Consider the following 23,005-nt stretch of genomic DNA (forward strand, 5'->3'; position numbering starts at 1 on the left):
TAGCTGATGAGGGGATAAACCATGGGACAGTCTGGAAATCTGGCTTCCAGGCCTACACCTGAGGGCGCTTTCTCCCTTAGAGTCCCAGTTGAGTGTGTAACACATATTTATTCATGCCAAAAACATATACCAGAGTCTTAGTATGTGTTGGACACCTACCTCAGTAGGCACTGAGATGCAACAACAGGTGTGAGCACAGAGCTCGTGTGGATGGAGCTTCCAGTCTAGTGGCCGAGACAGACATTGAGTAACCAGAACAGTGTGTAATTACAGAATGTGATAAATGCCAGAAAAAGGAAAGACAAGTTATCCGTAGTAACAACCTGGAAGCAATTCCCATGCACAGAAGGGACCAGAATGCCGGAGTCCAGTGGCCTTAAATAAAGATGCAGAGGCAGACAAGAGTCCCGGGTGGCCAGGGCCATGCCAAGAGCTGGCCCTCGATCCAAGCTTGCAAGATAAAGCCAGAGAGAGCTTGTAACAGGAGGACCCCATTTCACATTAGGAATCCTACTTGCCACGGCCAGGCAGACTGGATCAGAGCAGCTCAATGCAGAAACAGAGAGGCCAGTTGGGAGTCCTTCACCATCCGTGTTCAATGAAAGCATGCACATTGGTTTACAGTAAGCAAATTGAAAGGACACTTGACATCATTTGTCCTCAGAAAGTTCTGCCGCCGCGCTACTCCACGCTGCGCCCGTAAGAGTGGTAGAAATGTAAGAGGCGAAGCGATTGACAGAATGGAGGGGCAGGAGCTCTCGCATGCTGATGGAGGAGTGTAAATTAGTTCAAACACTTTGAGGGGGGCTGGGATGGCGTTGGTAGTTCTATAGAAGCTGAGAGTGAGTGCATCGTATGACCTAGCCTGAGTTTCATCCAAAAGACATGAACTTTGTAATGGACAAAACCAGGAAATGGCAAATACCCACACCAGCAATGCTGACACCAGAATAGGGCTGACACCATTCTTTTTTTTTCATAGATAGGTGTTGCGATAAGGTAGAAAGATCATAAAATAGTCTGTACCTGAGGGGAAAATATTTAATAATTGTAGAGTTGGCAAACAAATAACGCTCTATCCACATCATAGAACAACATTGGACCATTAAAAAGGGACGGGCTGGGGCTGGGGATTTAGCTTAGTGGTAGAGCGCTTACCTAGGAAGCGCAAGGCCCTGGGTTCGGTCCCCAGCTCTGAAAAAAAAGAACCAAAAAAAAAAAAAAAAAAAGGGACGGGCTACAGGTACACACTGCATGCGTAGAGCATAGATCGACACCAAAAGGGGACATGTTCTGTGGTTCTTTTCACTCTGAGTTTGGAAACAGGCAAGATGTAGCACAGACCTAGTATGCTTAAAGCCTTAAGTTCAATCTGCAGGACCCTGTAAGATGAGAATGGTAGTGTTGGTTGGGCTATAACCCCAGGCCACAGGAGGTAGAGGCAGGAGGGCCATAGCAGGGTTACATATGCTCTGCTTACATAGCCAGCTTGAGATCAGTCTGGGTTCCATGAGGCTCTAACTCAAATAAGCAAACAAAGGAACAGGCAAGAGAAATCCCTGAGAATCCCAGACCGGAGCACAGTGATGACTAAGGAATGGGAGCCTGCAGGAAGGCTAGAGGTGTTCTGTCTTGCTCTGATGGGTGGGGACACAAGTATGGACATTCTTCCAGGCAGTGTCCTGAGGACTGAATGAGGTGGTGACTAGGAGAGACCAGCACAGTCCCTAGGAGGGACAGCTTTCTTGCTGTGTACTCAAGGGAAACAAAAAGAGTTGAGAATAGCCCAACAGCTAAAACTGACTCCTCTCACCACCTGGGAAGAGCAGACTAAATGTTTGCCTGCAGGACGTACCCTGTGGTTTTACAAAAGCTTCAGGACTGACAGGGAGGCCTTTGACCGGCCTCAGAATCAACAAGGCTAGGGAAACACACAGTGTTTCCCACTAGTAAAAAAGATCTTGCTTCCAGCTGCCACATTACCACTGGTGACCATCCCCGAGTCCTTTTTTATTCTAATTGCATTGAACTACACCATTTTCACGGGATAATGGGATTTCCACGGGTGACACAGAGTTGTAACTAAGACTAGATGAGGCCACTGCTGGTAAGTCGGGATAAAAGTCGCTCAGGGGAAAGCCACAGAGAGCTTCCCAAGTGCCCTTCTTACAACCCTGTAAAGTGGACATTCTAACTGAGACAACCAGAGCTTAGAGAGACCTCAGTCTTTGCCTTGAGCCCAAGCTTATTTCCAACATGCTGCAACTACTGTGCTGGTCATCTCATGCTGTCCCTAATAGCCTCTGGCATGGTGAAACTGGCCACTAGATGCAGCAGGCATGGGCACAGACTAACAAAGCCCCTGGTAAACAACTTCCCTTGGCAGAGCTTATCTTCTTTAACCTCCCGCCCCCAGAGAGGGGACTGTTTATTTCATGGCTCAGTCCTCTTGAGGATCCCCTAGGGAGCAATGCTACTTTGAAGGAGCCAGTCCACGGAGCCACCAGTCATCACTGCTCTGAAAGTTTTTTGGGCCATGATCATTCCTGTCGTGGTCGACGGTGTGGAATTGTGGGTCTAAATCAAGTGCCTACCTGAGAGCAAAATGTATCCCAAAAGGCTTTGAGGGAGCCCTGGGTTTGTTGACAGAACCCCTACACTCCACCTGCTCACACAGCGGGGAGGATTTCCCAAGGGGGAGACCATTTACAAGCTGTATATAACTACTGCCTCAGAAGAGGTCCATCCAAAGTCTACGGATCTCCTGCCCTCAGCTAGTGCCTTGGAATTCTGTTTGCATACAGGCTGTTGAAGCTTTTAGATGAGCCTTGATACCGAGAACAAACACCCAGTGAAGGGCAATGTAGCAAGAGTCTCCACTGGAAGACTCCAGAAAAAGGTAATGCTTTACTCTCTAAAGTTACTTAATTTCCACTCTGGATACACATGCAGGCTGAAAGTGGAGGAAAGTTCAAACCCAATGATTACTGAAATTCCTCCTAGTTCTTGCCCTGTCCACAAACTTGTACCTACTTCAAGGATGAGGTGGAGTGGGGCTTGGGCACAGTGCCAAAGGATTCCTCACACTCTGTTCACCTGGAGAGTCCTAGAAGAACCTCATTCTTGCCTATGCGGCAAGTGCAGCTCCTGCTTTTAGGACCTGATGGAGAGCTCACTAGTGACTGTTCCTTCTCCCTCTGGGTGTCTCCCGGGAGCCAGCTACATGCATACACTGTACAACCATGCCTTCGTGACTCTCTAGCCTAGCTCTTGGCTCCACTGAGGTCCAGCTAGGTCTTAATTCTGGACTTGGAAACCTCATACATTCCTCTGAGGCCCTGGCTTCTGAAGACCAAAATCCCCAAACATCAAGATTCTTACTTTCCATTCACCCTATTCCTCCATCAAGGCAGGGGGTTCAGAGATGGGAAAAAGTAGGAAGGATGGGGAATCAGTGTGCATTTCAAAAACAATCCCACAACAAAAGCACCTTTACTTGATGATAAACATTTCTCGAACACCCAGACTATAGTAAGAATCAAGCTGGAAAAAGGACTGGCTGTGAAGGCACACGTGTGTAATTCAGTACTCAGGAAACTGAGGCAGGAGGATTGAGAATTTGAGGCTAGCCTGGGTTATGTAGTGAACTCTTGTTTCAAAATAAAAAATAGGGTGGCAGAAATAAGGGGGGAGGATAACAAGGAAGGGGAAAGGAAGAAAGGGGAAAGGGAGGGAGAGAGGAGAGAGAGAGAGAGAGAGAGAGAGAGAGAGAGAGAGAGAGAGAGAGAGAAAGTAAAGACACACCATGAATTAAACAAAGGAAACCATAAAACTGGCCCCAGACTGCTATAGCTCCAACTACAGGTCTGCCTGGCCCTAACACTCTAGGCAAGTCCCACAATCTCTCTAACTTTAGTTTCTTCAACAGTAGAATAGATTAGATATGTTCTTTTTTTTAAATGTCTAGCACATTGCCTGACACAGAACCTAATAAGTGTATTCCCCAGCAAAAGATGCTAAGAGAGCTCAGAGGAGACTGGGTGGATGTCTGGCTACAAGGACATTGTTTTTTGATTTTTGAGCTTTTTTTTTTCTTTTTCTTTCCCATTTTCTCTTTCCCTTTTCTCTTTGTCTTTGTCTTTCTCCTTCTCTTTCTCCCTTCCTTCCTTCCTTTCTGTCTGTCCGTCTGTCTTTATTTGTCTTTTTGTTTAAAAACATGCTTGCAACAAAGAAAGACTTAAGCATGAAGGAAAGTCACAGTGAGCCCTAGATCCACTAGCCAGGATCGAGCATTACTAAAGACCTTAACACATTTCTGCATCTTAGCTCAGCTTTCCCCCCCCCCCTTAAGTAAAATCACTGGTTATTTTTGTTTGTCTGTTTTTGGCAAGAGTGATCTATACATGTTATAAAGTATTCAAGGAATGGCTACAATTCCAAGCTGAGAACAAATCACCCTAAATACTGCTTAAATCCCTGATGGATTGGGGGTAGGGTGGGTGATGGGGGTTCGTATATTTGAAAGATCACTGGCTACACAGTGGTAAGTCAGGATGAGGGCAGACCGGGGAAGACTCGGGGCTCCCTGCTAACTGCCCTCGGGAGAGAAGCGGGTGGGCAGGACTTGAGAGACCACTAGGGCATACCTTCCCAGCTTCATTTTAACCTCTCTCCTGGCTCCAAGCTAAATCCCTGGAAAGCCTCCTGGCTGCACTACATAGGTTAGACTGTTGCTAGGTCGCCTTCATTGAGTCTGGGCTTTATCACCGTGCCCTCCGCTTTTATTGAGGGCAGACACATGAAACGGCCACAGGAAGATCACGGCTACACCGGCTATAAACCTGCAGCTGGAGGCTTTGTCCGTTATGCTGGCAGAGACCCTGAGCAATGCCTTGTGTGATGCTGGCCTGATTGGACAAAGCACTGCAGACTGTAGAAAGGTCTGTTTCTATTAGGGGTGAAGGGGGAAGCGACATGCTTTTCCTCCCAGATAGTGGAAATCCTGTGGTCCAATATCTTTCCCTTTTTACCCCGGTTGCCCTGAAGCTCATAGCCTCTCATTTCATGTCACATCGGCTCTATCCCTGAGCATACGTCTCTACTTCTCACCGCTTTTCCATTTTAATTTCAATAACTCTTGTAAATGTGTCCTTTGAGAAAAGCTTTTATGAAAAGAATTCCCATCTCAGAGGCTGGTGTACAAAAGGTATTCAATAAGTACTTGGTGAATGAATGAAGTAGTAAATTGAAAGGCCAAATTTTCATTCTGGTTGGCAGCCAGGTATGGCAGACACCTCTAGTGCCAGGGTACAACCCACAAAACAATGAGCGAAGATTTTTTTTTTGAGATAGGGACTCATGCAGCCAACAAGGCTGGCCTTGAACTCTCAATCCTCATTCATCCACTCCCAGAGTACAGGTATATGCCATCGTGCCCACTTTTATGCCACCATAGAGATGGGACCTGAAGCTTTGTGCCTGCTACTCACAAATACTCTACCAAGAGAGCTACACTCCAGCCCAAAATGGGACAGGCAAGGAATTGTCAGAATGGACTTGCACTAGTCAGCTTTGCGTTGCTATAATGAAATACCTAAAATAACTTATTTATCAAGAAAAAGGTTTTGAGGTCTGCAAGATGGCTCAGTGGGTGAAGGCAGTTGTTGCAGAAGGCTGGTAGCCTGAGTACAATCCTCAGACATCATTTAAAGGTGAAGGGAGAAAACTGACTCTATAGAGTCATTGGCCTCCACACAGGAGTTATGGCACACAGACATGCACATACACCATACGCCACAAAAAAAAATGAAAATTAATCCTTTTTAGCTCAAAGTTGGTGGTTCTAATCTATGATCAAGTGGCTTCATAATTTGCAGCCAGATTTAAACATCAAGACAGGATCATGTAGCAGAGTAAATGTGCTCAGTCTATGGCCAGGAATCAAAGAGAAGAAAAGGAAAGGGCTAGGACATCACATTTTTTTTTCCAGGACACAAGCCGCCATGACCTGAGGACCTCTCCTGAGGCCACATGTCTTAAAGGTTCTACCGGCCCCAAATAGCACCACCCTTTAATTCATGAGCCTTTGGGGCCATTCAGCCTCCCAACTACAGTGAGTCTCTTCTGGACTGAGGGAGAAAGAACACCCTGTGAACACTCAGAGCTTGAGTACTATGTAGGAGATACTGAACCATCTGGGTGGAATCAGTTACCCTTAGCAACAACAATCCATCCTACTGTTACTCAGCCTCACTGTATAAGCCAGGCCATACTGCAGCCCAGCTCCTATGCAATTGCATTGGCCCAGAACCTTCCAAACTACAGAGGGATAACCACCCATTCCATTCTTGTATCAGCCTGTGAAGGAAACAATGTAGCATGGTCCATCCCCACATCCCAGATGGCAACATTAGAGCTCTACGGTTACTCTGTCCCTTATGGTCAGCTTTTGCTGGCCATATGTAGCTGTCATATTCTGATTTTGGTTAGTACGAATTGAGATGTACTAAATACTAAGTACAAAATATACAAAGAATGCAAAATGCTTCATTAATCATCTTCTATGGCTAACATGTTGGAAATGATAATGTCTTAGTTTTATTGTGTTAAATAAAATATATTTTTAAAAAATTATTATTATTATTATTCAGGTAGTATTGACAACACACCTTTAATCCCAGCACTGAGGAGGCAAGGCATGTGGATCTCCAAGTTTGAAACCAGTCTTGTCTATTATTGGGGTGTGTGTGTGTGTGTGTGTGTGTGTGTGTGTGTGTGTGTGTGTGTGTGTGTGTGTATGTGTGTGCGCAGACACAAACATGCCAGGGCACATCTGTGAGGTCACATGACACGTTGGGGGAGTGAATTTTCTCTTTCCACCTGTTGAGGCAGGGCCTCTCTTGGTTCTTCCATGCTGCTTACTCCAGGCTGCACAGAGTTTAAAGTCAGCCTGGAATGCGTAATACCCTGTATCTAAACAAACAAACAAATAAGCAAGCAAACAAATACATATGTCCTTATTAAAATGTGCTGCTTGTCCTTGGCACACCTTTTAGACTGACCTCACAGCCCCACACATGTTAAACACACATCTGCCTCTGAGCTACATGCTTAACCCTTTGTTTGTTTTCTCTCTCTAAAAAAATCAAACACGTATTTACTTATTTATTTTGCATTTATTATTGGTTATGGATTCATTTGGGAGGAAATGCCGGTGTGCCACAGTACCTGTGTGAAGGTCAGAGGGTAACTCACAGGAATCAGCTCTCTCCCCCCATCATGTGGATCTCGGGACTCCAACACAATTTGTCAGGTTTGGTGGCAAAGGCCTTTTGTTCATTTATTTTTTAACATTTTATTCTATTGTTTATTTTGTGTGCATGTGTGTGGACACACACCGGTAGATCAGAAAACACCCTATGGAATTGGTTCTCTTTTTCCACCCAGAGCCTCTGGGAATCGAATACAGGTCCTCATGTTTGGTAAGGCCTGCTGAGACATCTTGCTGGCCCCTTGTTTTTTGTTTTTTAATTATTAAGGATTTAAACATGAGTGTCATGCAGGATTGGTAGGAATGTTTCAAGACAGGGTTTCTCTGTGTAGCCCTGGCTGTCCTGGAACTCATTCTGTAGACCAGGCTGACCTCGAACTCAGAGATCCATCTGCCTCTGCCTCCTAAGTGCTGGGATTAAAGCCGGGTACCACCACTGCCCAGTGACATTTTAAATTTTCTTGAAACTGCATACCCTTTCATGTATTACTTCACAATATGTGAAGTAATTTCCTCCTAAGGAAATAATCAACGATGTGGACAGGATTTTTTTTTTTTTTTTGAGACAGGATCTCACTATGTAGCTATGGCTAGCTTGGAACTCACTATGTGGACCAGGATGGCCTTGAACTCAGAAATCTGCCTCTTCCTCCTGAGTGCTAGAATCAGAGATGTGTACCACCATGCCTGTCATGGGTGGAGATTTTTGTACAAAAATGTATGGTATTGTTTATAATAGTGAAATATACCTAGCAATTAGAGTAATGTTCAAATAAATTTTTATATACCAATTTGATCATGCTAAATGTAAAAATTGTGTTTAGAATCTTTAATAACAAAGGTTAATGTGCTTTTTATAATGTCCAGTGGGAAAAGCACCCAGGAAAGTTTATTTCATTCTATGCCATGAATGGCATGGGACACACATACAGATTTGCATAAAAATGCAAAAATATGCTGCTAAATGCATTTCTTTGTATGAGATTATATACAATATACGCTTTCCTTACTATTACTATTTTCTGTTTTCTCCTGTGCTTAATTTAGCATGCATTACTTTTATAATGAGGAAATTAATATTATAAAAACTTTAAACTCTTGGATCCAATAAAAAAATAGGCAAAGCCTACGCATGTATGATACAGAAAAACGATGAATACAGGAAAAAGATGCTCTATAAATATAAAACCCCCAGTCTCAGTAGTAATCAGGGAAATTAAAATAACAAAGAGATTTTTTACTGATATACCAGTTTAGCAGAGAGAGAGAGAGAGAGAGAGAGAGAGAGAGAGAGAGAGAATGCAATGTCAAAGAAGTAATGAAATGGAGACCGTATCCAGGGCTTTGGGAAGAGCCCTCTTTGGGGAGGATGGTTAGGTGACAACTGTGAAACTGGTAAAGGTACACTCTCCTCCATGTGTAATTCAGCTTTTAGCTCTGTCTGAGCTCAGATGCCTAAGAGGCCTGTATCAGTGAGCTTGGGGGGGGGCGGTTGCCTATTGCATTTACTATCAAAACATTGGAAACAAGCCAGATGCCCATCAGCGAATTCATTCTGTGGCGTATTAGGTAACACATAAAAGACTAGGAAGAGAACTGCGTTTTCTGCCATTAAACGAGGCAGAGGAACAGTCGGTCAGTGCAGCAGGATGATCAGATTTAAGGAAAGCAAGTCTCTATGTATGCGTGTACTGATATATGTGGATTTGGGAAATGTTTACCTCATAGATCTCTGAAGGGTGAAGAGTGTGACTGGAGTGGAGGGAGGTGACAGGGGATTTGTCCTGTGGAGCCTTCATTATTAAGAGTTTAAACTCAGGGCTCAGCAGGTAATGGCACTTGCACCAAGCCTGATACCTGATGACTCAGAGCCCACATGGTGGAAAGAGACAAGAGACTCCTACAAGTTGCCCTTTGACCTCCATATGTAAACTGTGGTGCGCGCACGCGCACACACACACACACACACACACACACACACACACTCATGTGTTAATAAAAAAAAGAAAAAACTAAAATTAAAAGAGTTCAAACTAAGAGGGGGCTCTGGTGGTTTTGGAAAAAAAATGGCTCCCATAAGTTAATCAGGAGTGGCACTCTCAGGAGACATCTTCTACTGAAGGAGGTGTGGCTTTGTTGGAGGAAGTGTGTCTCAGCCTCTTCCTGCTGCCTTCTGATCCAAATGTAGAACTCTCAGTTCCTTTTCCAGCACCATGCCTGCCTGCATGCTGCCTTGCTTCTCACCATGACGATAATGGACTGAACCTCTGTAACTGTAAGCCAGCCCCAATGAAATGTTTTCCTTTTTAAGAGTTGCCTTGGTCATGGTGTCTCTTCACAGCAATAAAACCCTAACTAAGACACTGTGTAACTTTGAGCAAATTGCCTAACTCTTCCAAATCTCAGCTCCCTCGTCTGCAAAACAGAGCTAACAACAGCTCTGCATACCTCATCAGGTTGCTGAGAAGACGTGCTGAAGTGATGCAAATAACTCCCTTCATTCCGAGTCCAGTACACAGTAGGCCTTCAAAGGCCACTTCTCCTGTTACTGTGATTACAATCAGTAACTCCACACATAAAATACTCTTGCTAACAGCTTCGCAAAATAATGAATAATGCGTGTCAAAGAGTGGACACAAGGCAGTGGTGGTACACATCTTTAATTTCAGCACTTTGAAAGCAGAGGTAGGCAGATGTCTGAGTTCAAGGCCAGCCTGTTCTTTAGAGCTGGTTCCAGGACAGCCAGGGATACACAGAGAAACTCTGTTCCAGAAAAGCAAAACGAGAATTGGCATGTAAATAGGCAAGTGATTCCAACGGGAAGGAAACAGCAAGGGTAGGTGCCCACTGAGGGCTTACAGCCTTCCGTGTGCCCCCTCCCTCTGCAGTCACCTTGCTTCAAGGGCTGTCTCCACTAGCTGGTTGTGTGAGCTGTCTGCCCCTCAGCCACAGGCTGGTTGGTGAGATCTGACTCGGTAGCAGTGTTTCAGGTAGAGGGCCTGGCACAGGACAAGCATGAACTAGGCCTGGTGGCTCACAACTGTAAGCCCAGAACTCCAGAGGATAAGACAAACAGATTTCTGAGTTCTAGGCCAGCCTGAGCTACATAAGGAGACCCTATCTTAAAAGAAAGAAAGAAAATAAGAGAGAGAAAGAGAGAGAGAGAGAGAGAGAGAGAGAGAGAGAGAGAGAGAGAGGAAGAAGAGGAGGAGGAGGAAGAGGAAGGGGAAGAAGAGCTTTTGAGTGTCATGACCTTGAATCCCAATTTTGGCTTACTCCCCAACTGATCTCAGGCTGGGACATCATCTACTGAAACCTCTGACCCTTAGCTTCCTCACTAGTCTGATAGTCTGATAGCTTTTCTGAACCTGGTGAGGACATTGACAAGATCAAACAAGGCAGCAGGTGAGAACACCAGTAAAGGCCAATGGAGTTGACTCCTGGATGGGACTCCCCCTGCTGGCTTAAAAGAGATGGCCATGGGAAATGCCCACTGAGTCTGGCCGTGTAACCTACCTGTGCATGTCAGGTGCTGCCCTCAGAATCCTACACGTACCACATTTTTATCCTTTAGAATCGTGTTTGTTTCTTTCCCACATGTACTTAGTCTTAATTCAAAGATAGAATCTGAGTCTGAAAGCAGGAAAGGAACTCTCCTAAGGTCAGAGAGCAGGAAATGGCAAAGCCAGGACCTGAAGACAGGCCATTGTTCTCCTTGGAGCAGCATGAAACTCTGTGTGTGTGTGTGTGTGTGTGTGTGTGTGTGTGTGTGTGTGTGTGTGTGTGTGTACTTTATGAAGGTCTCAGTATTATCTATGAGCAAAGTTCAGGGGTCTGCAAGGCCTCAGATTTCCCCCTTCCCAAATACAAACACACACACACACACACACACACACACACACACACACACACACACACACTTAATTTTGTCAAATGAAGGAAAAAGAGGGCAGTGCACAGTAGTCCTGGGCAGACCTGAGGTCCTGAAGCTGTGCTTGGACTCCTGGTTCAGTGTGGATAACCTTGTCCTGTCTCTCTGTACTTTGTGATAGAATACTTGTATAGGATCCTGGGTTCAATCCCTACCATGACACAAGTGCATACACGTATGCACACGGGTTTTAAAACATGCACACACACTATGTCTTCACCATCAAAAAGCAATAAAAATATTTCTACTTCTGTACTACTAATGATTTCTGTTCTTAAAAACACACACATATGCACATACATACAGAACCATACAAAACAAAACTAAACTCTCCAGAGGGATTCACCATTTAGGTGCCTAGGCCAGTGAGAAGGCACACCTGTGTTGCCTTCTTGGGGCCAGCAGATGGCAGGGTGGGGGCTGGAGGCCAGAAACTGAAGGTCCCAGGGTGGCCTAAGCAACATTTACCCTTTCTACACTTGGAGCTCATTCAGGCCCAGTGATTGCCCAGTGGCACACTGAGCACCTTGTCTCCTCCTGGGCTTTCCACAAAAGAAGTGGGTTGATGGATTCTCTTTCCTTCTTCCTCACCCTCTCCCCCTCCCTTTTCCCCTCCCCCTCCCTTCTCTCCCTCCCCCTTCCTTCTCCCTCTCCCCTTTCCCCACTTTCCCCAGCTCTAGGTAAAAGCCACTGACAGAGAAGAGACATCAGAGCCAGTGGGACCCAGTCACCATTCCCCTTATTTGCTGCCAGAAGCTGTGCTTTGGGAATGGGTCAGGGATCTCCTTGAGGATATGATGTGTGAGAGCCCCCAAGGCTGCACATACTCATGCCCACTGGGGATGCACAAACGGAAGTTGGCCAATGGTCCTTCCCAGGTGGCAATGTGGCTTTTCTCTCCCAGCCCAAACCCCCGAGCTGCTCTTCAGACAATAAAAAGTAGTCAGATGATAAAGACGCAGCTAGCCATGGAAAGCCTCATGCCCAGGGATGTCACCAGGGATGTGTGGCGTCGGATACTGGAGCCAGAGAGAAAAGACCACACCGTTCCTTTCTTACCTAATCAAACCTCCCAACACTGACAGAGGTGAACTGGGGGTGGAGAGCTCTGCCTCACCATTATCTCTGCTCTTGTGGCACCTTCTGCTCCCTCCTCCCTCCACCCCTTCCTCCCCTGCCCTCCTCTCCATCCCAGCTTTGCTCCCGCCTATGAAAAATCAGCAAATAAAAAGTTACATTAACCCCACCCTGACCTCGCCGACATAATACACTGCAGGCTGATGCGCTGCCTTCCGAGGCTCACTGAGAACCTGTCAGTCTCCAACGTCCCGAGCACAGCCTGGGGAGTATTTACCGGATAATTAATATATTAAATGCATGAAAAATAGTTACACAGACTTACCCCCCCTCCCCCACCCAGAGAAGGGGGTGGAATGCAAAAAAAAAAAAGACAGATTCGGGCTGTGTACCATCAATATAAAAGCATCCCCCGAATAGCCGTCATAAAAACTGTTCATAATTTTATAGCTTCATTCCTGTTGGAGCACCATAAAGACAAGTCATATTTTTTACACTCAGGATGCCCCATAAAAAAAAAAAAAGGATGGAGCGAGAAAACGAGAAGTTGGCAGGAGATGCTTTTGCTCTCACCTGAGGGTGCGTGACAAGGAGGAGACCCCCACGTCTGTCCTACGTGACCCCTTCCGGCCACCTTTTTCTTGGCCCAGCTGTGAATTCTGATGAATCCATCAGAATAATTATTAATTGGATGATTTTACTACTTTGTATTTGGCCTCCCCCCCTGCCATTTTTTTTTCTGATTCCATATCTGTCTCTTATGAGGATGGAGGTAGGGCTGTGGGGTGGGGTGGGGTATGCCTCTGTGTCCAGACTCCTTCATCCCTTCCCCTTTCTTTGGGGAGAGGCTGGGATGTGAGAAATAGCACCAGCAAATCGTTGGGCACTAGGCTGATTCTGTTAGGGCTCCGGTGCAAAGTATCAGGGTCCCTGAGCAGGTCTTTTGTGGGAGATGTTAAGGGCTCCAGACTAAGCGGTTGAGGAGGACGGAGAATGGGCTATTCGACCTGGCCCCTGAGTTTAAGCTGGGGTAGGAGGAGGGCCTGAGAGCCACTGCAGATGCAGGGTGCTCAGACCAGGGAGGAGGCATTTGAAATCAAGCACAGGCCCAGCCCTGGCCAGCCCAGGAGGTGAGCAGGACAGCTGGAACACAAAGGGTGTCCCTTTCCTGTTCGGCCTTGAGTGGCTTCCAAAGACATAAATAGTAAGATGGCCCAATCCCTGCCATAGACACATGCACACACCTTCAGAGACCTGTCTTTTATTTACCCTCTGACCCCACCCAAGAGGAAGCGCTGACCAGCTTACTGACCCTGGACCGGAGGAGGCAGTGAGGACAGAATACCCCCTCTGAGGGAAATCATGGGGACCCAGCCACTCAAGGGAGCTGCTGCTACGCAGTCCCTTCGCCTCTGGTGAGGAGCTGCGGACGCACGGGGGAGACAGATACTCGCAGAGAGATGTGTGAGCTCGGCGACTGCCCCATCTGCCATGCGAGCAAGGGCTGCCTGAGGGACCAAACACGAAGAAAGGGAGGGGGTGTCCGAGAGTGCGTCCGTTGGCCATGGTACTGAAATGGAGATTTCCAGGCTCTTGGGGGAAAGTCGCTGGACAGTCCTATCTATTCAGCCTGGCGCACCCAGCCTTGCCACCTCGCTTAGATGGACTTAGGCTGACGCCTCCGTGGCTAAACTGAGAAGACAGAGCCTCGGAGCCCCCTTCAGGGTTTCTGCATTTCTTATACTTTTGCTTACCTGCAGAGGTAGCAGGTGTCCCCAGAAAGGCACCCTATCTCCTTAATAAGACAAAAAGACCTGCTCATACAGGATCTCTCTGATGACAAAAGACCTGTCACCCCAGCAGCGTGGGGGTTCCCTGGAGCATTCTGGTCTTCCCATTAGAGAAGCCTTCTTCATGACACCATGCTACTTTCCTCAGACAGAAATTTTCACAAAAAAATTTCTGTCCTTCACTCAGCTGGGGTTTGATTATGCCAATCCGTCCCCATATCCAGTGCTGTCCTAGAACAGAGCCTGCAACTCCTTTGACAGAGTGGGGTTTCCTCCAAGGCAGGGGCTCAGCTCCCCCAATCAGAGAAGATACACTTCACCTTGATCAGAAACTGGGTTTTTCCATCAGGCTAAAACACCTACCTGCCCAGGGTCTGGGACTCTTCCATAGGGTCAAGTTTAAAGGTATTATTATGGTTTCTCCAGGAGATGGGAGCAGGCATGAGGTTAAAAAACAAAAAACAATTCCTAAACAGGAGTGTGGGGGCCTCTGAAGACTGGAAACTCCACAACTCAGGCTTCCCTGAGGTGAGAGCTGTGTGTGCATCCTTTGTGTGTTCCTGCAGAAGGGAGAAGTGCTCAGTTCCTGCTACGGTTGAGTCTGACTGCACCATCTGTGAACTGGACAAAGGGACTATCAGCCCCCACCCCACCCACCCGCAGTGCCAGCCACAAACCTTCATATTTACTATCTTATGGCCTTACCACCATCCGGCAAGGCAGATCCTTATCCTCCTCTCTCTGCATATAGGATTGGCCTGATACTCAGGTCTCCTGCTTCAACTCCCTCAACCTGGTCCTGGCCTCTCCTACCTCCTTACCCATCTTGTCTAACTGTACTGATACATTCCTATTAAAAGCAGCCACGTGGACCAATTCAGGTCACAATCACACGCTTCAATCAAAGAATCGGGCACGCCAGAGGAGGCTCTCCCCAACCTTGGATATTCAGCACCATGGACATAGGCAATCAGGACAAGCCTATAGGAGTCGGCATACCCTTTCTCCCCGGGGGTGGTAGCTCTATGATTCTGTGTGCCTAAAAGGGGGAGGGGAGACATAGAAAGGGAGGGTCGCTAGGGAAATCAGATTTATTTATTACATTTTCTCTTTTGGTTTTGGTTTTGTTAAATGGAACTCTAAGCCCTCCTGTTCCCTTTTCTCATTCCCCGTACCGTTGAGATACTGTCTCAACATGACAGAGGTGAAGACATCAATGGTGTGTGTGTGTGTGTGTGTGTGTGTGTGTGTGTGTGTGTGTGTGTGTGTGTGTGTGTGTTAAAAACAGGTCCACTATCTCTTTTAAACCACAACTAAAATCGGGGAGGGGAATAAACATCCTCCTCCCCCAAAAGGAAAAGCATCAACTAATTTGAAAAATATTTAAGAAACTCTGGGTCGTCATCCACTCGCCTCTCCCTGCTCCATAATTACACTGCAGTGCCTGATATTTTCATGGGACATTAAACCAGGAGTCAGGTGATGGGTTCCTTCCGTCTACGCCTATCCGTTAGCCGCCAGGCCCCCGCGGACCTTGACATTATTAATAGTCCTATTCATTAAGTATTACTCTTGTAGAATGAGTAGCATAATATTGGCCTGGAGATAGGAACAGGCAGAAGGAATAAGTCAAATTAATTTTCCGGAGCAAACGCCCCGGTTCTGTAAATGACATTCTGTACTGTTAGCATTTTAAATGTGGCACAAATGGCAGGAGACACAATTTGAAAGCAAAATACTAGAAGACATGGCTCAGGGTGGAACGTGGCAGCGGGAAAATCTAAGAGCGCCAGGGACCTGGGGGTGGGAGGGTCTGGCCTATGTAGTGACAGGGAGAGGAGGGATTTTTTTTAATGGGCATTTATTTTAAATGCAGTTGAGGGAGGAGGAAGGTAGGCAGTGCAGGCAAAGCGTGTGACACTGTGAGTGTGTGGAGGGGTGTTTGCTGGGATGGAGAGGAGGGATCAATCACAGCTCCCCCTCCCCAGGGATGAGGTCCAGGCTAGAGCTGAGGGCTTTCTGCCTGTGACTCACTCAGTAAGATGTTTACCCTGCCTTTTATATTCAACATGAGGTTTGGTCTTCAAGGTAGATGCGGACACTCGCTCACTCCCCCCTTCTACCCAACATCACTGGTCAGTTCTGAGGCAAAGGTGACACTAGATTCTAGATCATGGAGTACAGACATGGTGAGGTGAGACCTGCACTGTCTGGAGTCCAGTGGTTCAATGGGGTTTGTGATTGGGGGAGGGGAGAGGGGGGAGATGAAATATTCAAGCCAGAGACGCTTTCCCACTGCGTGCATTAAGTCATTTGCTAGGGGTATTGGCTTTTATTGGATTGGAAGGTTGGAGTGGGTGGGGTCAAGAGGGATATTGCATAGGACAGAAAACTTGGGAATGATGTTACCTGCAGATAGGCCAGATAGTCCACTCTCAAATGGGCCTCTGTGTTAGGTGTCTTAGAAGCTGGTCTTGGGAGATGGTGCCTTCCCTAAAGAACATCCTCCTGCCTCATTCTTCCCAAGACACATGGGCAGGTGCTTGCCAAGAGTGGGGAAGATCAGGCCCATGCTTCAAATGGTCCTGCATCCCAGTCGGTGACTGAACAAATTATCAGAAATTACACTGTGCTTCAACAAAGCCAGATGAACAGGGTGACCAGGTCTCCACTATTCCCATGGAGAAGCCAGAAGTAGGACTTCTTTCCTTCCATTCCATACTCGCCTGCCAGAGATGTTGCTGGTATAATGTCCACCAGCACATAAGTAGTTACCCTGGAGACTGCCGGACATCTTGAAGGTTGAGCAGGAGACTCATGTCAGCACCACTGTGGAACTAGATGTCTATCTAACCAAATACCTGTCCTTCAGGATGTCTCTCTGTTCCTTCCCCACCTTGAGGAGGGTACTATCTGAACTTACCTATCATCTGTCCAGGAATTGAAGCCATTCAGACAGGACCTGAGGGACCCAAACCTCAGCTAGATCCTAGAATCCACCCTTAAAGCATGTGACGTTGGGAGCAGATATAAATACAGAAGGAACTTCGGCACTGTAGTCTATGATAGGGAGAGACTTTTAAAACAGCAGATCAACACCGGCTATCACTTCCATAGCAATTACGGTATGCCAGCTCCTGTTCTAAGTACATTTACACACGTTAACTCACCTTATCTTTCCAACAACCTTTGGAGCAAGTGCAGTTATTATCCCCCTTTTACAAGAGAGAAAATGGAAGCACACGAGGGTTAATTATTTTGCCCAAAGTTATATAGATAATAAGTAGTCAGTCTAGGATTTAAGTCCAAGAGCCTGGCTTCAGAGACTACTCTCTTTAAAGGCTTATTTGATGAGGCTACAACCAGCCAGGGCCCAGGGCACACAGAGCCAGAGAGACGGTTTGGAAGCTTCTCAGGATCAGAAAACTACAGATGTTGGCATCTCAGACAAGGATTAGAGATCAAACAAAGAAACTGTTTCACCCAAGTTCAAGGGAGAAGATGCTCTCTTAGGTTGCCCCTATTTATTCTTAGCCTTGGGGTAAACAGCAACGGGGCTCAGACACTGACCCTTCAGTCACTGGTTCATGTTACCATGGTCTGGGGAAGGGTGTGATGGGAAGAATACTGGGTTGGGAGTCGAGAACCTGATTGTTCCATTGGTTCAGCCAATGAGCTTTTGTTTTGTTTTTTAGCTACTCAAAGGTGGTTCCCAGAGGACTTATGACTTCTCTGAGTCTCACTTTTGTTCATGTTGTTGTTGTTGTTGTTGTTGTTGTTGTTGCTGGTTTGGTTTTGGTTTTTCTGAGACAGAGTTTCTCTGCGTAACCCTGGCTATCCTGGAACTCGCTCCATAGACTGGTTTGCCCTTAAACTCAGAGGTCTGCCTGCCTCTGCCTCCTTCAGGATGAGATTGAAGGCATGGGCCACCACCACCTGGCTGAGTCTCCACTCTTCATTTGTGAAATAAAGACTTTGAGTCAGATGTGTCAGGCATTTTCCAATCTGACACTCTACTGAAGTGATTATCAACTTGCAGTGTACACTGGAACCACCTTTGAGTAGCTAAAAAACAAAACAAAAGCTCATTGGCTGAACCAATGGAACCAAAATCTCCTAGGGGTGTCACCCAAACACCAGCATTTAACAGTGCTCCCCCAGTGCCCCCAGGACTGACGCTGAACTTCCTGCAGAGTCCCATCAGAGATCGAAACACCCGGTAACTGTGGCTAAATCAGGGGTGGGGGACATATTTACACAGGGACTTTTCCAGTGAGACTCAGATTCCCAGAGAGTCCCTCATGCAGACAGAAAAGCACGCTCTCAAAAATGCCTGCCTAGACTCAAACCACACGTGTGGACAAGTCTCCAAGCTGGCAACCACGCAGAGCCTTTTGGGACCAAGGGTGTAAATGACCCAGCATCTCAGGTCCCTTCACATCCAGCATGCCTCCCTCATTTTGAAAGTGTCTTCTCCCATAAATTTCTCCAGATGCATTGGGCTTCCTATCTCCCTAGAAAGCAAGTTTAGGTTGGGGGTCCCTCTTCCATCAATGCTAGAAGAGGAACCCTATGTTCTCATACAAAACTGAATAAATACATTTAGCATCACCTCCACCCTTTTTTCCCAATTTAGTATTGTTTAATATGCATTTAATCAGGCCATTCGGTATTACAGCGGCTATGTAGCGTGACTCCCCCCGTGGGCATGGGGGGGTGGCGTTATAGGCCATTAGGCTAAAGTAATATGTATGAGCAGTCACTTTTCCCCAGGGCGCGGTAACTATTTTTGCTCCCCAGTTGTCCCCATTAAATCATTAAACCTCATGACTATACTTTCTGAACTCTACCATGATCTTTAAAAAGCCAAGCATTAAAGGGCAGCTGTCACCCTCCACCGCCCAGGCCTCCAAGGCTTTATGTATTCAGAGCATTAAGTCCTTGTCAGTCTATACATCATGAGGGGTGGAGTTATAGCCCACAAGGAGTTGGTACTGGATCAGTCCCCAGGGGAGGACTGAAGGAGTGAGCTGATGTCCGGGTAAGAGGCGAGCAACCTGGGATCTGTCCGTGGTGCTGAAGACTTGCCTACCCAACTCACGACTTTTGTGTTTTAGCCTACTAAGTCTGGCTTCCTCAACTGGCAATTATTTGATAATCAGATAGTTCCTTAGAGTCAGTCTCCCCCCGCCCTCTCTCTCTCTCATTCTACAGCTACAGTAACTATGGAAATTGTTATTGTTTGGGTAGTGTGTGTGTGTGTGTGTGTGTGTCTCAAATCAAGCATTGGTAGGGCCTTAGACATACTAGATAATGCTGCACCACTAAGATCCCCAGGCCTAAGATCTGTGGATCCATGGGTTAGGATTCAGAAAGCTGCTAGCAGGCACAATTTGAAGAAGTCTGATGATCAGTTTTTTGTTAATCAGCATCAAAAACACTGATCATACAATAATGTTTGGGTCCAACGATACTGTATGTAAGTTGTTTTCGAACTGTGAACACAACACATATGTTGATATCATTGGTGTGTGGTTAATAAACATTAGTGGTGTTTGTTTTGCTCCTATTAGCTAGAATTTACCATATACTGACAATGCTCCTTCTTTTGCTGCTGATAAGTGTTACCAAAATCTATCATCCACCGGGCATCTCCTTACACAGGGATGCAAAAATGGACAACCATCAGGAGAAAAAGAGAGGTGGCATGCTTTCATCTGGCCCTTATTTGTTATCTCCTATGCATTAAGTCAAATGGACTCTTGAGTCCTTTCTCTCAAAACCCAGTCCCAACCTCGTAGCTCCACCGGTCAGCTCCAACTCCAGCCTCAATGCCTCACCAACCTCACACACAGGTGCTTTTCCCACTATGCAGCTGTAATCTGCCTCACCATCAGAAAGCTGGGCAGGAAAGAGTTAACATCTCTGCAACCTCCACCAGGGTCCTCCTCACAAGCTAGGAAACAATGGAGCCATCAGTCTATATTTGACCTTTGCCCCCACTGCGTTTATGACTTATTCCTCTCCTCCACTGCCTGCTGTGATTCAGCCTTCAATATCCCACCCCTTGCCAGAGCAAAGCTATCCCTCGCCCCTATGCCCTCCCCCAAGCCCTCCCCAGCCTCTGTGGCCTCCCTCCTTCACCTTCCTTCCTTCCTTCTGCAATTCCTCCTGCCTATCCACCATGATCTTCTATTTTTCTTTCCCCTTTCCATCCTTTTCCTGCTCTTTGCTCCAGCTTTTACCCCCTCCTCCTCTTCATCTCTTACCTCTGTTGTCCTCTGCTGTCTTTACCCCACTAAAGCTAGGTTTGCCAGATTTGGGTTAGAGCACTTGAGACATCTGAACTGGCCTTCCTCTGTAGCATTCTCAAACATACAGATCTCTCTCTCTCTCTCTCTCTCTCTCTCTCTCTCTCTCTCTCTCTCTCTCTCTGTGTGTGTGTGTGTGTGTGTGTATACCCTCATCTCCCACTACTCTGTCCAACAGTGACCATGAGTTGACACAATGAAGATACGGGAACTGGAGAAGGTTCTGTAACTTATCAAGGGATGTGGACTCCAGTGGGTGGGATAAAGTCACCCAGATCTGAGTAGAAAGAATTCAACAAGAACTTCTGCGTGAGGAAGCAGGAAATGAGCCTACAACTTGGGCACCAGAAATAACAGATTCCAGTCTTCTTCAGCCATTAACTTGAGCGAGCTGAGGATCCTCTTTGAACTTTTTCAACCCCCTACAAAACAGGTGCGTGCCGTGACCTGGCTTGTAAAATCACTGGAAGAACCATTACAAAGAGAGCCAGCTGTGGCACATGCCTTTAGCCCTGGCACTCCAGAGGCTGAGGTAAGTAGATCTCTGAGTTTTAAGCCAGCCTGGTCTATAGAGCGAGTTCCAGAATAGACAGGTGTACACAGGGAAACCCTGTCTTGAAAGGCCATAAAAAGAAAGAGAGAGAAAAGTAAAGAGTGTGAAGGAGTATCATAAACCATAGAGCCATCTCTAAGTATGGGGTGCAGTACTGTCTTTTCTAGGGTCTCCTTTGCCCCCACTCCCAGCAGGATGGAGAAACGGCCTTCCCACACAACTTTAAGCATCTTCCAATGTGCAAAGCACAGCAGTGGCCTTTCCACTCTACCACTGCCCTGTAGATGGAGCACCTGGTCAGCCTCATTTCACCTTAAGATCTGCCCCTGGAAAGAAGTGACTGCCCAAGGCTGCCGTGCTAGCAGCTCAGTCAGAACTTCCACCAAAGTTTGCAGCCTCCAACTCCGGTGTTCTTTTAGCCACAGGATAGAAGGTGCCCATTCCTCCCTCCCTCCCTCAGGTTTTTAAAGGGACAGACTAAATGAATAAATGCCCCTCCCCACTTCACTATGCAGAGCTGGGCCTAGGGGCAGGGCTATGTCATGGATGGTGGTCCCCTCCCCTCAGAGCTTCAGAGGGCCACTGCATGGTCACTGGGTGAGCTCTGGTCTCTGGCATGAGTGTCTCTTCTAAGGAAGGGGTCTGTCTGCCACCCCCGTCCACACACACACACTGTTCAGCCCCTGCCCCCAGCCTGTGACAGCAGCCTCTGTAATGAATGACTCTGCAGTGAGGCCTAGCAAAAGGACAGGAGGGCATGAGACAAATCATAGCTGCCAGGCGCTAATCTTCCCCTGGGAAAGTCACCTCCACCCCCCTCATCCATCACTAGGCACTAGGCTGCCATTACACCCCCCCAACATACACCCAGGACAATCACCAGCCCTTCAAATGCATGTGAGAGGCACAGAGAGACAGGCTCAGTGTATATGCTAGAACACACAGGCACACATGCCACCAAGCAGGCAACATATAAAAGACCACTGGTGCCCCAACAGAGGACCCATCTCAGCTCTAAACTCTGGAAAAACCACCCAAAAGAAATCCTTGGAGCCACATACATTTGTTTAAGTGCCTGAGAAAAGTGTTGTGGTTTGTTTTGTTGTTTTGTTTTGTTTTGTTTTGTTTTGTTTTTTGACAATCTATTTCAATCCAGAGATGGAATGCAGAAAACAGAAAACAGTGAGGTGTCTATAGCTCCCCCAGGGGAATGGAAAGAGGCCAAGGGATGGGCAGAGCAAGGGACAGGAGCCCCAGAGAAGAGGAAGCTGGACAGTCAAGGAGAGCTTCAGGGATGAGTTCATGCGGAGAACCTTGGAGGACGGTGAAGTTTGGAGAGGTGGAAAGACACTGGCCCGGGAGCGGAGAGCAAACTGGGCAGTGGCAGATCGTGGAAGGCACAGTACTCAGAGGATGTGGAGCAACCACTTGTGCAAGAAAAAAGGAACGACATGTTTAAAATGCCAGTTGTCCCCATATACCCACCCATCCTCAAAAGATACATACTCATCTACTCCCAGCATCATGGAAGATGGGGCAGGTTCTGCTCCTGCGGTGAATTGCTCCAAGGGGATGCGTCCAGCCATTTGTACGTCTCCCACTGGAGAGGGTGGAAAGGCAGGGACTTGATCCCATAAACCGTGTCACAGGACTTCGTATGCACAGTCACTCTTCTGGTAAGCATTCATCGAATACTGTTCAGAGAGAGAAAGGAGTCCACGTGGCCACCCACTAGGGCACAGGACCCATGAACTCTACAGAGTGTCTCATCCCTGAGATTAAAACTGAGAACAGTGGTTTATACCTAGTAGATGTTCAACAGGCATTTGAGAATCAATGACTGGCCCAATGATCTCATTTAATATAGATGTCATACTGTACCACAGGCATAAATATTTACTACCAATGCCACTCATTTCTGCAGAAGAGAAAACTTAGCCTTGGGGAGATTGGGTAACTTGCCTGCTAGTCATGCAGTTAAGCAGAGGGCCTATGATCCAAGTCCCACTGTGCCACTAAAGCACATGTTCCCCGCCAACCGTGCTAAGGAACAACAGCTCCTGTGTGTGACTC

This window comes from Rattus norvegicus, chromosome 10 (genome assembly GCF_036323735.1).
Source record: "Rattus norvegicus strain BN/NHsdMcwi chromosome 10, GRCr8, whole genome shotgun sequence".
Classification (NCBI taxonomy): Eukaryota; Metazoa; Chordata; class Mammalia; order Rodentia; family Muridae; genus Rattus; species Rattus norvegicus.